The following is an 18882-nucleotide window of genomic DNA, read 5'->3' as shown; positions in this document are numbered from 1 at the left end:
TGTAGCTTTTGCCCATTTCCATGGTGTAAATACTCTCACCATGTCCTATTTCAAGCTACAAATGTGGCATCACTGAATTCAGAGCTGGGAATAGATGCACAGCAAAACAGCATTATATAGTATTTCCACCAAATAGATAACAATAGAAATAAATAATCTGCAGAGTATAGACAGTAGTGAAAACAAAACAAAACCAAAAAAGGAAGTGATACATTTTGAGTATTTATTACTTTTGTTTTTAATATAATTTACTTACTTTTAAGTTTGCATAGCTTAATTTTTAATAATGGCTGTGTTTAACAACTGGCTTGCAAAATTCCTGAAAATTCAACAATTAGTGTGCAAAAGCTCATATGGCCATATCTCATACCACTTGTTTACTCCAACTGACATTTTGAAACATTTGTTTATGCGTGACCCTGCTAAACTAAGTACCTCCTACACCTTCCTGAAACCGTCTAGTGCCATTGTTGATGTTTGTTTTATTTTTTCATCTGGGTAAAATATTGCATATGTATTTTTATTTATTTTTGTCTTGTTAGATTCAACCAATTATTTCACCCTGTCAATAACTGTTTAGATCCTAATTCTGTCATCCCATATTTCTATCATCTTTATCCCTTCTGGCTTCATATCATCCACATATTTGATGAGCAAGCCTTATGTGTCTCATCCAAGGCACTGAATTAAAAAAAAAATTGCTTGACAGGACAGGGTCAAGGACAGAATCCTTGGCCATGCAAATAGAATTCTCCTTCCACACAGGCATCAAACCATTAATCAGCATTGAGTCAATGAGATATTTGTCTACTTAATAGCCTTTGCATCCAGTCCAAATTTCTCCACCTTGTTCGTAAGATTCTCAAGAGATTATTTACAAAGTACATGACTCAAGTCCAGAAGCCTCACTTTCTTCCTTCTCATGTCAGAGGAAAAGATTACCGTCCCCCTATGCAAAGCTGAGCACTTTCTCCAGGATTCATCAGTTATGCCTCCTCTCTTTTGTCTCTTCAGTCTGCCTCTTCTTCTACCTCCACCCCCCTAGCATGGGAACATAGCATACAAACAGTGCCGGAAAAATCTTTGTTTCTCTCTGCTTCTGTTTCCCATTTGGAATATTGCAGAATTCCATTTTTTCCACTTTTCTTGGGCTTACTATTCCATCTCACCCTTCTATCCTCAGCATGACCGATCCCGTGACCTTGTTCCACTTGGAAAGTGGATGTATTCAGGTGAGACTTCACTCATTTGCTGCTTTGACACCTTCAGACTTAATCTGAACCTGGCAAAGTGGAGGTAGGTGGAGTGTCCCCTGCATATATGGAATAGTATCTTCTCAAAATTCCTCAAGATCTTGGCTCTGTTTTCTCATCCCCCTCTTCCTCTCAACTGAATCTCTAAGCCTCATCTTTTACAAGACGCTAGCTTCTTCCATTTCCTCATAAATGAAATGTTCTCCTTCAACTCTAGCCCTGCAACATATTCTGCCCACCATCTTTACCTCTTCACCTCTTCCATTCTCATTGATTGGTGATTTGCCTTTATGTTCACCAATCCATTGGCTCTAATTAGGTCCCCATAGTTGCCATCACTCTCTCTCTCTCTCTTTCCCTCTCTCTCTCTCTCTCTCTCTCACACACACACACACACACACACATACACACACACACACACACACACTCACACCTTTTCATTCCTTACCTTACAAGGCTTCTCTGCAGCTTCAAGACTAACCACTCCTTGTGGGTTTTTTTTTTTCCTTTAATTTCCTTTTATCTTTGTTTCACTGACACTCATTCTCTTAATTTTCCTCCTCCAGCTCTGGATGCCTCCTCTTTCTTCTTGTCAGATCTCTCTTCCTCAATCACCACTTGCCTGGGCCTTCTCAGCACTGCCCACAGCTTCCTCCACCACCACCACCTCTTTCTGTGTGACTCCCAATTCTGTATTTTCAGCCCAGACCTTGTTGGAATTCTGCTTCAAATACGGATCTCCATATGCATGATTCACTCTCCCAAAATGAACATCTTATCTTCCTCCCGCGTCCTCTCACCAAAATATGCACCTCCTCCTGGAATCTCTATTCTGGTTTATAGGACTGCCGCTCACTCACTTGCCCAGGCCAACAGTGTGCTCTCTTCCTCCTCACAAGTCAGTCAGTAGGTCAGGAAACCCTCGAGGTATCAATTCTTCAGGTTCTCATTTCTTGTCTGATTTGTTTGTGATAGATTTCTAATTACTGCCCTGCCTGTAATCTCTCACTTCTTTAATCTATCCTCTATCCACAGCCAGAGTCATTGTTCTAAAACAACCATACCAGATCGTGGACCTCCTTTATGTAATACCCCACTTTAACTCCCAGTTAACTGCAGGAGAAAGTCCAAATGCCTCACCACCAGGCAGTCTGCCTATCCACCTCTCCAGCGACATCCCCCGAACACCAAATTCACTGCATTTTCCAAAGAGGTTTATGCCTTAATTATCTCTGTGCCTTTACACATACTGACTTTGATTCACAGAAAAATTTCCCCCATGTTTAGTGATGAGATTCTCATTCTTCCAAATAACAGCTAAAATAATCTCTCTTCCGTGAATCATGATGACATCCCCATGCCATCGTTTCTTATGTTACTATTCTTTCTCGTACTGGTTCCTGTCAAGCACTTACCATCCGTTATTGATAGTATCTACTTACCTGGCTATCTTCACTGTTACATGCAAGTTAAGAAACTAACAAATTTCTTAAAGGAAGAAATTGAATTCTATTTATCTTTGCATCTCCAGTTCTTAGCACAAGCCCAGCATATCTTAGGTAACTCAGTATATTTTCACTGAATGGATAACTTTTCCTTACTTAATATTTTATACTCGATCAAAGAAAGATATGTGGAAACTAGCATGATTTATTCTTGGTGAATAGGTGCTGGCTGTTTGGGATCGGTACTTTTTCATTTATGTTCTCAAACCAAAATTTCAATATTCAACTCTAGATAAATGTACCAATATTAAACTCCTTAACTTGTGGGATAACTTTCTTTTCTCAACAGACCTAAAATTTTTCCAAGTTCAACTCTCCTGCTCCAGAAATGGTACTATAGATACAACTCTGCCATTTACATAAAAGTCAGCACTGTTGGGTAAAAGCTTTTGGAGTGTATATGTGTGTGTGTGTGTGTGTGTGTGCGCGCGCGCACTGATACAAAGCCAGGGACAAAAGAGCTATTTTAGAGCTCGAAGAAATTAACTAAACCCAATTAAAGATGACTTTAAAATGTCATTTCTGTATTTTATAACAAGAAATATGATGGTAGGTGATCGCATTCATTCATCTCATCGATGGAATCATTAGGGACCCAGGTTCTTTGATTTTCTTTGTATTTTCGTTGTTCTTATATCTTGAACTATTTTGTTCGTTTGTTTGTTTTCAATCCCATGTATGCTGCCTCTGATAGTAAAATGGCTGCTACAGCTCCTGGTATTACGGATACTTTCCAGACAGGAAAAGGGAGGAAACAGCACCAATATCTGCCCCTTTAATAACAAAGTAACACCTTTGCAGAATCCTTCAGGCAGATTTTGCCCTACATTGTATTGGATGGATCTAAGGTGAATGACCATACCTGGGCATCAGGGAGATTGGAAAAGTAACTGTTTTACCTTTTTTTTTGCCTCCACAATGGAAGAAAAGTAAGGAGAATAGGGTTGAAAACTAACTCTTGTCTGCCTTGGGGGATGAGATCAGATGTGACTGTCTGATTGCTGTTCTGTTTCCCAATATGTATTGGCTTTTACCTTACATTACTCCATTGTTTTCTTAATTCAAAAATTGTACTGAACTTGTCTCTGGATAATTTGACGATGTTTCTGCTGCCTTTCCCACCTGCACAGCATCAGTTTTGAACAATTTTTCTTCCCTCACCTCTCTCCTGATCATTGGCATTTTTTTAAGGTTTTATTTATTTATTTGAGAGAGAGAGAAGAGGTTAGGTTGAGGAGCAGAGGGAGAAAGAAAGAGAATCCCAAGCAGACTCCCCACTGAGCGTGAAGCCCGACATGGGGCTAGATCCCAGGACCTGGAGATCAGGACCTCAGCTGATACCAAGAGTCTGAGGCTTAACCAACTGAATCACCGACGCGCTGCGCCCTGGACATTGGCATTTTAGTAGGCAAAAATCTCATTTTTTCTACTCATCTTTCTACCCTCTTTAGGTTCATTTATATTATTTTGTCTTTACCAGTGCTGATAAATAACTCAAAATTTAATATAATTTGCTAATTTTACTAGAGTTCTGCTTACTTCCTTATCTAGATCATGAATATAATACTAAATAAAACCAAATCAGGGGCGCCTGGATGGCTCAGGTCGTTAAGCATCTGCCTTGGGCTCAGGTCGTGATCTCTGGGTCCAGGGGTCAAGCCTTGCATCGGGCTCCCTGCTCAGTGGGGAGTCTGCCTCTCCCTCTCCCTCTCTCTCTGTGATCTCTCTCACTCTCACTCTCTCTCAAAGAAAAAATAAAAACAAACAAATAAAAATGTTTAAAAAAACCAACAAATCAGATTGTATAATATTAACCTTTGAATCATCCTAATGAAAGCATCTCTCACCAACTGTATACATACTCATTTTATAATTTCTTCACATCTCTAAACCAAATCTTAAGCCTCTTCGTAGAGTTAAAGAAGACCAGAACTAAAAGGAGCTTCCAACATTTTTCATTTTATAGATCAGATAACTGAGACTGAAAAAGTCAAAATGAGTAGTTAGTGTTTGAGACAATGCTAGAAACCTTGGTATTCTGGTCTCCAGTTCGATGTTTTCTCCACTCGATTGAGGTGCGAGTGGGTTTTGCATGAGAAACATTTGAGATAACAGAAACACTGGGCCAATGGAACAGGAGCCAAGGAAATGGGTTATAGTATTAGTCCCAGAAAGGACAAGGACAACGCCCAGCTGAAAATCATGGAGCTGAGGAATGGTTTAAGTGATCTTGGGCACAAGGTCCAATCTGGTAAGACAGGGCACAGCAGTGGGTGAGCCCTTGGGAGCTAGGCAGGTGGCAGTCATGATTCTGGGAGTTGTGCCCATATGTTGCAGAATCCCCGCCAGAAGGCTGAGTTTGGGCGAGGCTCCAGTTCCTGGAGTGGAGAGCTGACAGGTGCCAGGTGGGGTCCAGGCACTAGCCAGATGTACTGCAGTTTGGAGTGCGGCTCTGGTCACAGGGAGGGGGGATGACAGTCCCTGGATGACTGGTTGCAAACCAAGGAGGAGGAAGTTAGGCAGAAGGAAGAGAACATGGCCAGGGCCAATCTCACGACACAGGCCACTCAGGCACCCAGGACACACTCACCCAGAGCTTCAGCACGTGGATCTGAAGGGCAGTACAAGATGCTTGTAAGGCATGAAGAAAACCCAACAACCACAGCTGAATTTTCAGACTTCAGGTCTAGGGTCAGGATTTAATTCAAAGTCTCACTAGCCTCGGTCAGCACTGGCTCAGGATGGGAGGCAGGACCAAGCCTGTAGGTTTGCAGCACTAGTGAACTGATTCTCTCTGAATTGGGAGATCAGAGCACAACACCCGGAAGTTGCTAGAATCCAATTTACACTTAATGTTTGACCTAAAATTATTTGGGGGTGGGGGATAGCAGAAGGCATGTCAGGATCTACAAACCTCAATTTAGTATTTCCATAGGAAAAGTTATCTTGCAGCTTTTTAAAAAAGCATCTCAGTAGTAGGTGGTGTTCATGAATTCATTATCTACAGTGTGTTTACAGATTTGTATGTCTTAATATAGTTACGTCGTTGGTTTGTGTTAATTTTAGATCTTCTTTAGCAGCACCTTAGTTCTCTGAGACTTTTAAAAAATAGAGACAGCATGGAAATAGCTATAAGGACAGTATATGCATTATAAAAATATATCAGTTGGAGATGGAGAGAATGCATGGCGGTCAGGATTCTGCAGTCAATACAACTGGGTCATTAAGGTGACCAAGATCACCAGACCATGAAACACTTGGTCCAATCATTTCATCCATCTTAATGACCAAAGCCAACCAACTGCACAATGATACAATCAATTGCTCAATAACTATCCATTATGATGGCAGAAAACAAAACAAAACAAATCGGCAGTATTTTGGTCAGCTTAGTAAAGCTACACAGACAAGATTGCCAAGCATATGCTGGCTCCTAGTTTTTATGCCTTTTGTGGTCCAGATGCATTTCCTTCATTCTGATTACTTAGGAATACTCAACTCTCCCAAGTATTTATCTCCAGCTTGCTCTTTGCCATTAGTTTCTGTCTACTTTACTTTCTTCAATTATCCTGTTTGTGACAGATTTTTAAAGCAATTGGTACTTCATTTTTTAAAGTCATCATTCATTTTATATCCCTACTTTTTTATTATGCCTTATTAGAAAATTTCTTTTTGTGTGTATTCCATTTTTTGGTGCCACATGTATGTATGAACTTTCCAATTTGCCTTATTTCTCTTTGAAAGCATTAATTCAAACAGAACAGTGGTATAAATTATATTTCACATATAAGCCAAATATAATAGATACATATGTTTTTTAAGCTTTTGCCTGGATATATATTTGCATACACATATATCTGCCTATGTAGTTTTTGGATTAGCTACAATCCATGCCCAAATACTGAGACCATTTATTCTAAATATATTAGGTTTGTATCTTGCAAGTGGATTGATGTATTTTTTTCCCTGTGGAATTATACTTAACTGTATGCCCAGTTTCATTTTCCTATCTTTCTATAGTGGTCAGATTCTACTAAGTTTTTACCATTGCTTTGTACTCCTTCTGTTTTCTAGGCTGGTCCACACAGTACTTCATCAAACAGAAGCTAAATATTTGGTAATCGAATAGTTGTTTTTTGCTATGCATTTGGGGGGGGGGGAGCAGACTAACTTCTTTTCTTTACTGATTTCTTTATTTTAATGAAATTATTGGAATTGCCTAAATGCTTTGGTACATGTAGGCACAGAAGGTAATTTTGTGAAACCTTTATTTCCTGAAAAAATTTTTGACTAAAGACAAAGTTTTATAGTAACAATATAGCTTTAGCAAACAAAAGGTGAAAAGGATCAGAATCATCTCTATTTTCCAGGAATTAGCTTTGTAACCATCTGATAATTAGCTTGAGTACTGAGCTCTTTGTGTTTTTAGGTGTGTATGTTGTGTGCATGCATGCACATGTGTGCATATGTGTGGATGCATTTTTTGGGGGGAGGCAGATTACCATAGTTAAACGGTAGCGATGGGAGACTCACTGCAATAACTGGATTACAGACACAGAGTGTATGTGCCTCAGGCTCTGCTATAGGAACAGATGGTAGTTGAGGTCAGGTGAGGTCAGGTCTAACCAATTGGAGCAGGGAACTGATTATAAGGATGAATGGTGGGCAGGTGAGGGTGTGATAAGGGTCAGGGGAGGCAGCTGCTATTTGGGGTAGTTGAAGTCAGAAAAACAAATTTCCAGGCAAGGCACTCAGGCGTATGGGTGGGCTCTGGAAGTGGGGGTTAAGAAAGTGCTTCAGACAGAAACTAACCATGGTCTGGGCAGCTTCCCTGAAGTAGTTTTAACAAATACCATGGTCCCTGTGATGTAGGAAAGATGTTGGGGTTTGGAGCCGACAGCCAAGAAAGAATTCTTGAGACATTTTTGGTGCAGAAAGGTGTTTTTATTTAAGGGGACAGGACCCATGGGCAGAAAGGGCAGCACTGAAGTCATGAGTGGCCCATTATATACTTTCAGGTTGGGAGGGGAATAGGGATAGCACAAGCCTCCAAGGTATTTTAGAAACAAGGTTTCCAGGACCTTGAGGGGGCCAGTTATTGTTAGGAAAATGTCATTTATTACTCTTTAGTAAAAACTCAGTCATGAGACCCTTCAGATATGTATCAGTGGGTCATATACTTGGGGGGATGATTGCCAACATGTATCTTGGGGGGTAGTTAAAGGAAGTTTCCAAAGGAACTTTTATATATAAAGTAGATTCACAGGATTCTGGGGGTCCGGCTAAGATTGCCTTTTGCCCTTTGTGAAGTATTAACATTGAGGCAGCTGAGTTCCTAGAGGAATGTCATTCTGCCTTTTTCAAGGACTTGCAATGGGCTGTAAGTAGTAAGGGAATTTAATTTTTCTTTTGTCTTTGTTTCCTACATCACCTGGAGGCCTTTTATAGTCAAAGTTCCAGACTTCCAAGGTTGTCCCTTCTATATAATAGAACTTCAGTTAGAATAGCCAACTCAAACCTTTGTTCCATGTATGGATTTCCTCTTATCCTTAGTCTATATGAACACAGTCATCTCCATAATCTAAAGAGCCGTGGATATCCATCTCAGACAGAAATACCATTTTTTTCACCGTGCTGAACTGGGCTGTTCAGAGATGTCAAAGACTCTGAAAAGTTTGACAAGCTGAAGAGGAAGAAACTTTTACTCTTTATAAATACATGATCCATCTTTCAGGGAATCCATCTCTCTGAGTAGATTGACCCAGGTTAAGGGCCTTTACACTTTCTTCCATACAAAATGATTTCCATCTGTCTTGAAAAAACCTGGACTTTATGGAGAGCTTGTGGTGGAAATGTCAGAGCAGATGCACTTATATCAACTAGTACTCAAGAATTACCTGAGGAATTAAAAAATTGGCTATCATTGCCTGCTCTAACAGGTATGAGTTAAAGATTTTATGAAGTTCATACTCATTTCTTTTTTTTTAAGATTTTTATTTATTTATTTGAGAGAGAGAACAGTCAGAGGGAGAAGCAGACTTCCCGCTGAGCAAGGAGCCCGATGCGGGACTCCATCCCAGGACCCTGAGATCAGGACCTGAGCCGAAGGCAGCCTATTAACGGACCGAACCACCCAGGCACCCGAAGTTCATACTCATTTCATTAACTGCTTAGGAAAATATAGAATTTGTGTATTTGTCATTGTTATGGTAAGTAGACGAAGAAAAAGAATGGGGGATGTAGTATAATAAGAAATATAGTTGGTCTTTGTCCCCAGTTTCTGTCAGAGCTCCTAAAACCCTTGGCATTTCCTGAGTGATAAAGCGTTTTTTTTGTTTTTTTGTTTTGTTTGGTAGTTGTTATTCCTAAGAAGCTCATTTTAATCACCTCTGAGTTTATGCTAATGAGGTGGCTTAGGATGGGGCCTCAGACAGCCTCAGGATGGGGACTGGTCACCAGAAAGACCAAACTGATTAGAGATGGGAACTTCCAGCCCCACCTCCCAAATTTTGGGATAGGAGGTGAGGCTGGAGATTGGATTATAAAAAGTCTTAAACAATAAGGTTCAGAGAGCTTCTGGGTTGCTGAACACATCCACTTGCAGGGAGGGTGGCGTACCCAGAAAGGGCAGGGAAACTTTGTGCCCCTGCTCCCCATACCTTGTTATGCACCTCTTCCATTTGGCGGTTCTGAGTTTTGTCCTTTGTAATAAATTGGTAAACACGTTTGAAGTGTTTTTCTGAGTTCTGTGAGCCATTCTAATAAATAACTGAACTCGAAGAGGGAGTCATGGGAACTTCCAATTTATAACTGGTCAGTCAGAGGTGCCAGTGGTCAGGGACTGGTGTGTGGTGTGGGGGCAGTCTTATGGGACTAAGCCAGTAACCTGTGGAGCCTGGGCTAGCTAACTGATAGTTAATGTCATAATTGATTTGAATTGTTGGACACCAACTTGGTGTCAGAAAATTGGAGAATTGGCTGGTGTCAGGAAAAATAGTCCAGAGGGGAAGATTAGTTTGAAGTTCTTTGCAGAACTCAATCAGTCAATTGGTAAGTTAAAAACAAAAAAGCAGGCACAGGGGTTTTGTTTTAATGGTTCTGTAGATGTTTCCATACTAAAACTTAAAAAAAAAAAATCTACCTTATTAGCGGGTTAAAAGAAACGTGCAATTTAAGGGAACTTTATGATGCACTGGTTTACATAGTCTAATATAATTTTGTCAGTAATTAAGTTTAATTTCTATATATCACTCTGAAGAAGCCAAAATAGCAGAAGAATACATTTATTCTTCATCATTTACAAAATGTTAAAAGTTGGGGCTGCTTGATCGACACTAAATTATACTTCCAGAGAAGAACAGAGCTGCTCTCACGTTGTAGCTGGATTCTTCACCTACATCTTCATCTGTATTTAGTTATGATTTATTGGTGCTGTAAGTGAAAGAAAACTGGAAAATAATGGCATAAACAGAGAAGCGACTTATTGTTCTCACATAACAAAAGATATAAGGGATATGTAGTCCAGGGCTGATTTGGCCGTTCAGAGAGGCTCTTCGGGACCAAGGCTCATTCTATATTCTTGCTTTACCAACCATGGCTCAGGGCTTCATCTTTGTGGTTACAAGAAGATAATTATAATTACACAAATCACATCTATGTTCCAGGTAGAATGAGTGAAATGACAAAAGCAAAGGGCAAAAGGAAGCAAAAAGCCAGTAGTCTGTCCTTCTAAAAGGCTTTCCATAAAGTCCCTACCAGTGATTTCTTCTTATATCTCATTGGCCAGAACTGAGTCACATGATAGTATTGTCTGAATTTGCCACCTCAGAATTCATACAGTAGTCCCTTGTTATTCATGGTTTCCCTTCCTGTGTTTTCAGTTACCTATGGTCAACCATGGTCGGGAAGCAGATGATCCTACTTCTGATGTACTATCAGAAGGTCAATAGTGGTCTAAAGCTACGTCACAAGGCCGACATCATTCGCCTCACTTCATCTGAGCATGTAGGCATCTTATCGTCTCACATCATCACAAGAAGAAAAGTAAATATAGTACAATAAGATATTGGGGGGGGAGAGAGACCACACTCATATAACTTTTATTACAATATATTGTTTTAAGTGTTCCATTTTATTATTATTATTTGTTAATCTCTTACTGTGCCTAATTTATAAATTAAGCTTTATCATAGGTATCTATATATAGGAAAAAACATAGTATAGATCTTCCTTGACTTATGATGGGGTAACATCCTAATAAACCCTTTGTAAGTGGGAAATATCATAAGGGGATAATTCATTTAATACACCTAAGCTACTCAATGTCATATCTTAGTCTAGCCTACCTTAAATGTGCTCAGAACACTCCCATTAGCTTACAGTTAGGCAAATCATCTCACACAAAGCCTGTTTTCTAATAAAGAGTTGAATTCCTTATGTAATTTATTGAATACTCTATTGGAAGTGAAAACCAGAATGGCTGTATGGGTACAAACAGTAAGCATATACTCATTGTCCACCCTCATGACTGCCTGGCTGACTGGGAGCTGTGGCTCGCTGCCACTGCCCAATGTCACAAGATAGCATCCTACCACATATTGCTAGTCTGGGAAAAGATCAACACTAAAAATTTGAAGTACAGTTTCTACTGAATGTATATTGCTTTTGCTTTGCAAAGTTGAAAAATCGTTAAGTTCAACCATTTTAAGTCAGGGAAGAGCTGCGTAAAAGGGGTCCGGTACTATCCACTGGGGGTCTTGGAACATACTTCCTTGGGATGGGGGGGAGACTAGTGTGTATTGAAAACCTAATGCCAATGTGATGGTATCAGAAGGGGGAGCCTTTGGGAGGTAACTGGGTCATGAGGGCAGAGCCCTCATAAACAGAATTAGCGTCTTTATAAAAGAAGCTGAGAAACTTCTCGCCTTTTTGCCATGGGACATTACAGCTATAGGGCGTCTTCTATGAGCCAGAAAAAGGGCTCTCATCAGACACTGAATCAAGTCCCTTGATCTTGGGACTTCCCAGCCTCCAGAACTGTGAGAAGCAAGTTCTTGTTGTTTATAAGCTACCCAGTTTATGGTATTTTGTTACAGCACCCTGAAGGAATTAAGACACATGACCATTTCTTGCTGAAGTTGGTCAGGAGTCATTCCTTAGCAGTTTAGCTGAACATATTGTACACTTAATAAAAATCATAATTCTGAGGTACAGATTAAGGGATAATGAATATTGTGTTAACCACTAGCAATGATGCTTTCACTAGTTATAAATGACAACCTACAAAACAAAAACATGACTTCATAGCTTATAACCAAAAAATTCCAAGTTTCAAATATTACTCTTGACTTTAATATCCACTCCACAGGAAACTTACTCCTCTTTTTTCTTTCTCCCTTTCCTCTTTTCTTCCCATTCTTTTTTTAAATCAAATCTCTTTCCTATATTTCATCTCCCTTTCTAGATGTTTTGTCCTCTCTTCTCTCCTTACTTTTCTTCCTCTTTTCTCCTCTTTTGTAACATATACTTACTTTTAGTAAAAATTCAGACTCTACTTGCATTAAATGAAACCCCTATTTCATTAATATTCTATTACATAACAAACCACTGCTGAAGTTAGTGGCTTAACACAGGGGTCAGCAAACTTTTCTGTAAAGACTGTATAGTAAACATTTCAGCTTTATGAGCTATGTGGTCTCTGCCATTGTGGTGCAAAGGCCCCCACAGATGATATGTAAACAAATGGGTATAACTGTTTCTCAATAAAACTTTATTTATAAACAGGTGGTGGGCTAAATTTAATCCTCAGGCTGTAGTTTGCCATCCCTTGACTTAAAACAACAATGATTAATCATTTCTCATGATTCTGTGAGTTGATTGACTGAGCAGGGCAGTTTTTCTATTCCATGTGGTATAACTGAGGTCACTTATTTGGCTGTATTTAACAGATAGTTCAACTGGAGATGGAACATCCCAAATGGCTCCTCATCCTCCAGGACCCCTTTCCATATAGCTTCTCGTTATTCAGTAGTCTAGTCTGAGCTCCTTTACAGCAGTGGACCAAGAGGTCAAGCTCCAGATTGCAAGTGCTTATCAAGCCTCTGCTTGCAACACTTTGTGAAATTCTCATTGGCCAACACAAGTCACAGGGCCAATCCCAGAGCTGAAGTGGGACAGGGCTACACAGGGGTATGAATACCCAGAAGCGTGGATCACTGGGGACACCAATGGGAGAAAACACCACAGTTTGCCTTCTAGCCCTCAATGATACATGTCTCTCCTACATTCAGAGTACATTCAGTTCCTTCCCAGACATACAATACCATCCCACTTCAGCATCAGGTTCAGGCTTGGGGTTCAGCACTTTGTTATATAAATCAGTTTCACACGAAGATGTGGTTCCTAGGATGTCCCCATACATCCAACATTCAATGGTGAAAATAGGAAAGGTTAACCTCAATAATAACCTTTCCAAAAATGGCAGCAGGGGGAGGAGGCAGAAGGTGTATAGTTATTGTTCCATAGCAATTTTGTAATCCACTGGGACACATGTCACTTGGGGGAACAATGTTTGTTGCGAACCCTAGAACTGGTTCCTTAATCCATTGCTCTCCTCCACTTTTTGATCTTCTGGATTCTTGGTTCCACTTTCGGAGATGGTCTTCCTTTCTATAAATAATGGCTATGCCTACCGCTAAGTGGTACTTTCAGATGGCTTCTGGCCAATAGTAAGTTGGTGGCTCAGAGACATCTTTTCATTTTGACCTATTCCTCTGAGTCCAAGCTTGACACAGCTCTTTAAAAAAATGCTGTGGACTTGTAGATATCCAGTTTTAAAATGCATTCCATTAGGCAAAAGCCCACACCTGCAAATAACGTGCCAGAGGTCTCCCTGATTTGAGCTCAGAATACATGTTTTGTGGTAAAATGCCCTTAAGATTCTCAGAAGTGATTTTGTTCAGGTGAGAGGATCTATGAAGCATTGCCTTAAATCTTTCAGGGGCCTAAAGAAGGGATCAAACAGCTATAACTTTGATTGTCTATTTGCCCTCAGGCCTCCAGGATGATAGCATCTTGGAGTTGATCTTTTTCCCAGAGGAAAATTCTTGAAGATGTTTTACCCACTTGAAAGACTGAAAATGAGAAGAGCTATCTTGTCTACCTCAAAAAGTCCTGAGTTGGAAATATTTTCTTTATGTTCTGCTTGAAAAACTGAATAGTACTTTCTTTGGCTTCTATTTCTCTTGCAATATCTTACTGTAAGTGGCTTAAAGCACCAACTGGCACATTCAGTATTCTGCCTAAATTTAGCCAAATTCTTAGCTAAATTCTCAACTTTATTAGATATCTAATTTTTCTATCTTCAAAGTTACCACTAATGAAGGATAGTTGGAAGGCAGGCAGGCAGGGACAAGGGCCCTGCCTTAAGGGGAAACCAACCTTACAAGGATTTTTACACTGTTCTGGAAGGAACACACCACTATTTCCCACGTGAGAGGTAAATGACATAAACCTGATTGGGTGACAGGTGCATGGACGATTAATCAGATTAAAACAGCCTGTCTACAAGCCCATAAAAACCCCTACATCTAAAGGCCAAATCAGCAACCCTCTCGGGGAGCTTTGTACTATGGCTCAATATCACTCAATAAACTTTGCTTTGCTGCCGACCACTCTTTGGTCTATCTCTTCATTTATTTATTTATTTTTAAGATTTTTATTTATATACCTGACAGAGAAAAAGAGAGAGAACATGAGTGCCAAGCACTTGGAGTGGGAGAAGGAGCCTCCCCGCTGAGCAGGGAGCCCAATGAGACCGGGGCTCCATCCCAGAACCCTGGGATCATGGAAGGCAGACACTTAACTGACTGAGCCACCCAGGCACCCTCTACCTCTTCATTCTTTGAAGTGGCGTGACCAAGAACTGCAGACACCAAAGGAAAAGAAATCCTGTAACGACCACATGTAAAAATTTCCTTCATTCCTCTACCAATATATAACACAGGTCCCTTTTTCTCCAGCCTTTAATAGAAGTTTAGTTCTTCCAGGATCCACTTGCAGTCTCTTCATTTTTCCATCTTCCATGCAGTCCCAAATTCTGTGTTAATCATTTTTTTTTTATTTTTTGTATTTCATGATGCTTTGAAGGATCTTGGGGCCTTGCTGACCCAGGAGGGACTGTCCCTCCCCTGGCTAGCTAATTCCTAGAGATAAAGACGACTACCCTTCGCATATGAAAAAGTAATCCTGAGCCCATACCACCAACCACTCCCTTTGCCAAGCCCTCACACTTTAGCCCCTGCCCTAATCACCCCAGGGCCAGGTATCACACAACTCAATCTCTACTCCCCAGAGCCTGCTGAAATTATTCAAACTAACCAATCCTAAACCTGCTTACCCTGATGATCTGCCTTGCCCATTCTTCCCCACGAAAACCGCGATAAAGGCTCTTACCCATGCTATTCCTTTACTTCTCTTTCCTAACAGACCCTGATGCTTCCCCATGTGGCCCCTCATAGTGTGGCATGCCTCTTCCTCTTGAGAACCGTAAGAGAAGAAACCGCCTTTCCAATGGCAATCATCTCCTGATCTGTTGACCTCACTGTACCTCAGTAAAAACAAATGCCTAGGCATAAAGAAATCCATTGCCATATACTTAAGGTTTTTGTTATAATAGCCCCCTTTTAGGTACCAATTTCTATGCTAATTATTTGTTGCTACATAACAGTCACCCCCAAATCCAATGGCTTAAAATGTCAATTATTTTTTATTTCTCACAATTCTGTGGGTTCACTGGCTCAGCCTAGCATTCTTCTGCTCCATATGGTGGAAATGAGGTCACTAAAGTGGTTGCATTCAGCTGGGAGCTCACCTTGGGGATGGAATGTCCAAGATATCTTCCAGGGCTTCACTCTGTCTTCTCATCATTCAGTAGTCAAGACCAAATTTCTTTATAATATGGCAGCTGGCTTCTAAAAGCGAACATTCCAGAAGATAATCCCCAGTGTGCAAATATTTATCAAGCCTCTGAGTCACGCTTGCTACTATCTCAATGGCCAAACCATCAGCCAGTTCACACTCTATGTGGGAGGGGACCACCCAGGGGCTGAAAGTACTAAAAGGTATGGGTCCTCTGGGGCCACCAAGGTAGTAGTCTACCATACCAGTATGATAATGTCATTTCAAGTTTCTTCTTGCTTTAGAGAAGAGTCCATGGAGTACAGCAGAGAATATATGTATGCTGTGATGTGGTGAAGACAAGGTCTGCAAGATACGGATGTAGACAAGACAATTCTGAAGGATTTGATTTTTCCCTACTCAATTAGCCATGCTGGCATTCAAAAGACACAAATTTTCATTTTCCTAGACCACATCTTACTCTGGGATTAAATGGCATTACACTGCCAGTAGGCTTTTATTTCATGGATATCCCCATCACTATTAAAGAGGCCTACTGTGGCTAACTCTATTTGGGACTATGAGATTTTCTTTCTACTTAAAAATTTTGTTTTCATTGCTGTCATTGTTCCTGTTCCTTTTACTTACATAGATTCCTTTGGTTACATTGACATTCTGAAAAGAGCTAGTCTTCAGCAATTATCCACATGGGAACATGTGCTGCTTATGGCAGTCTGCTTTTGCTTATTTCCTGTCTTGCTAATTTTGTGAAATTGGTTATTTGTGAACAGTTACTTGATTACAGAAATAACTTACTTAAGCCTAGAATTGTTGTAAAGACTTAGACGATTAAGGTCATCTGCATGAGTCTGAATCGGTGAGATAAAAAGGGGATATCCAGGCTACTATCTGACTACCAAATATTTATATGTTTGGGAGTGTCTTTGGGCTTTTGAGTCACATAAAGAAAGCCAAACTGAGAGCTGTCTTATTGAGAGGTTAAAAAATAGCAGGGCCTCAGTCCATCAAACTACTCATTCCAAATGTGATCCTGAGTCAGGCCTCTCCCAAATATAATGACTAGTGCACTCTGTACATTAATCTCTGCTTACACCTTCTAATTTTTGATATATTTCTGCTTCTGTGTCATGGATTCATTTAGATACCCTCTGTTTGCAGTTCTCTTGCAGGTTTCAAAGTCGGATCCACCTATAACACTCATGAAAATTACTTGAAGTGCCATTTTAAAATATAGATCCCTGAACCCTGCCTCAGACCTACAACATCAGAGTTCTTAGGTTTGAATTCAGAAATCTGGGTCCTTTTTGACAAGGGTCCATGTTCATGTATGCTAAAGTTCAAGAATCACTGCTATACAGGGAAAGACAAAAATAGGGCATGAGACCCAACCTGAGTTAAATAATATTCATGTTCATCTTCTGAGAGGAGGGGCAAGATCTGATTCCGGCAAAATTCAAAACTGAGGTTTGTCCTCGGAGACCTTTTCATCTCCTTCCCGTCTTTGCTCCCTCTCATTCTTCAATAATTCAACCATCCGTGTCATTTGTTCAGCTAACACCATGAGCTAGGCACTGGGCCTTGAGGCTCACAAAATCTTATGGAATAAGGAATAGTACCACCTCCCCATGTTGCAAATGAGGATACGGAGGTTCACTGAAGTTATGGAACTTGTCCAGACCAGCAGCTAAGTAAGGTAGAGCTAGGATTTGAGCCCACATCCATTCTCTGCTCACTTGCCTGAGAAACTCAGTCCATATCACAGTGTTAGGGGTGTTAGGTTTCACATGCAGGAATGTCCCTGCATCTGCCCGGTGGCCATGCCTGTTTTGTTTTTGTTTTTGTTTTTTTTAATTGAAGTATAATTAACACACAATATTATGTTAGTTTCATGTGGACAACATATTGATTCAACAATCTCGTACATTACTCAGCACTCACCATGGTAAGTGTAGTTACCGTCTATCACTAGACATTATTATAATATTACTAACTATATTCCCTCAGCTGTACTTTTCATCTCCGTGCTTATTTACAGAACTTTCAATGCCAGCACCCCTCAGAAACACTTTTCTCTTTCCTTTTTAATCAACTCCAGTTTCCTTTTTGTGGATATTTTTTCCAATGTTTTGAACCAAAGAATGAAAGTCTGGTGGCTGGTGTCCTCTCCACCTCAGTCATCCAGCCATCTCTGGAATGTTCGTTGTTAGGCAAAATGCAGCCTCTTTGATTAGTGCACACCTCACTAAATATCTCCTGGGGGTGGGGATGAGTAGAAGATGTCTTACTGCAGAGCCCTTTCTTCTTCATAAATGGCTCCATTGGAATATACGCTCCAAGTCCATGTTTTGGTCACTGTTTGAGCTCCAGTCCCTAGAAGAGTGGTTGATGCACCAGTACTCACTAAATGTTGGCTGAATAAATGAATGAACAAACTGAATTTTTTCCCAGTTTTATTAAAGTTGACATACATCACAGAATAAGCTTAAGGCACACAGCATGATGGTCTGATTTACATATATTATAAAATGATTACCACGGTAGGTTCAACTAACACCCATCTTCTCATATGGATGCAATAAAAAGAAGAAAAAAAAGGATAACAGTGTTCTCCTTGTGATGAGAACTCTTAGGATTTTCTGTATTAACAAATTTCCTACATATCACACAACAGTGTTAGCTACGGTCATGTTGTACCTTATATCCCTAGTACTTATTTATTTTATGACTGGAAGTCTGTACTTTTTGACCAACTTTCCCCAGTTCTCTCCCTGCCCCCACCCCTGACCCTGGCTTCTAGTTACTAAAAACCAGAACTCTTTTTCTGAGTTTTTAATTTTTTTTAAAGATTCCACATATAAGATCATACAGTACTTGTCTTTCTCTGACTTTATTTAGCACATGCCTTCACGATCCATCCATGTCGTCACAAATGGTAGGATTTCCTTTTATTATTATTTAAATTCAATTCGTGTATATTGTATTATTAGTTTCAGAGGTAGAACTCAGTGACTTATCAGTTGTATACAACACCCTGTGCTCATTACTTCAAGTGCCCTCTATAATGCCCATCACCAGTTACCCCATCCAGTCACTCACCTCCCCTCCAGCAACCCTCAATTTCTTCCCTATAGTTAAGAGTCTCTTATGATTTGCCTCCCTCTCTGTTTTCCTCTTATTTTATTTTTCCTTCCCTTCCCCTATGTTCA

This window comes from Eumetopias jubatus, unplaced genomic scaffold (genome assembly GCF_037043125.1).
Source record: "Eumetopias jubatus isolate StellerSeaLion01/CBP00866 unplaced genomic scaffold, mEumJub1_p1.0 scaffold_1, whole genome shotgun sequence".
Classification (NCBI taxonomy): Eukaryota; Metazoa; Chordata; class Mammalia; order Carnivora; family Otariidae; genus Eumetopias; species Eumetopias jubatus.
Note: the sequence above shows the minus strand (reverse complement) of the source record.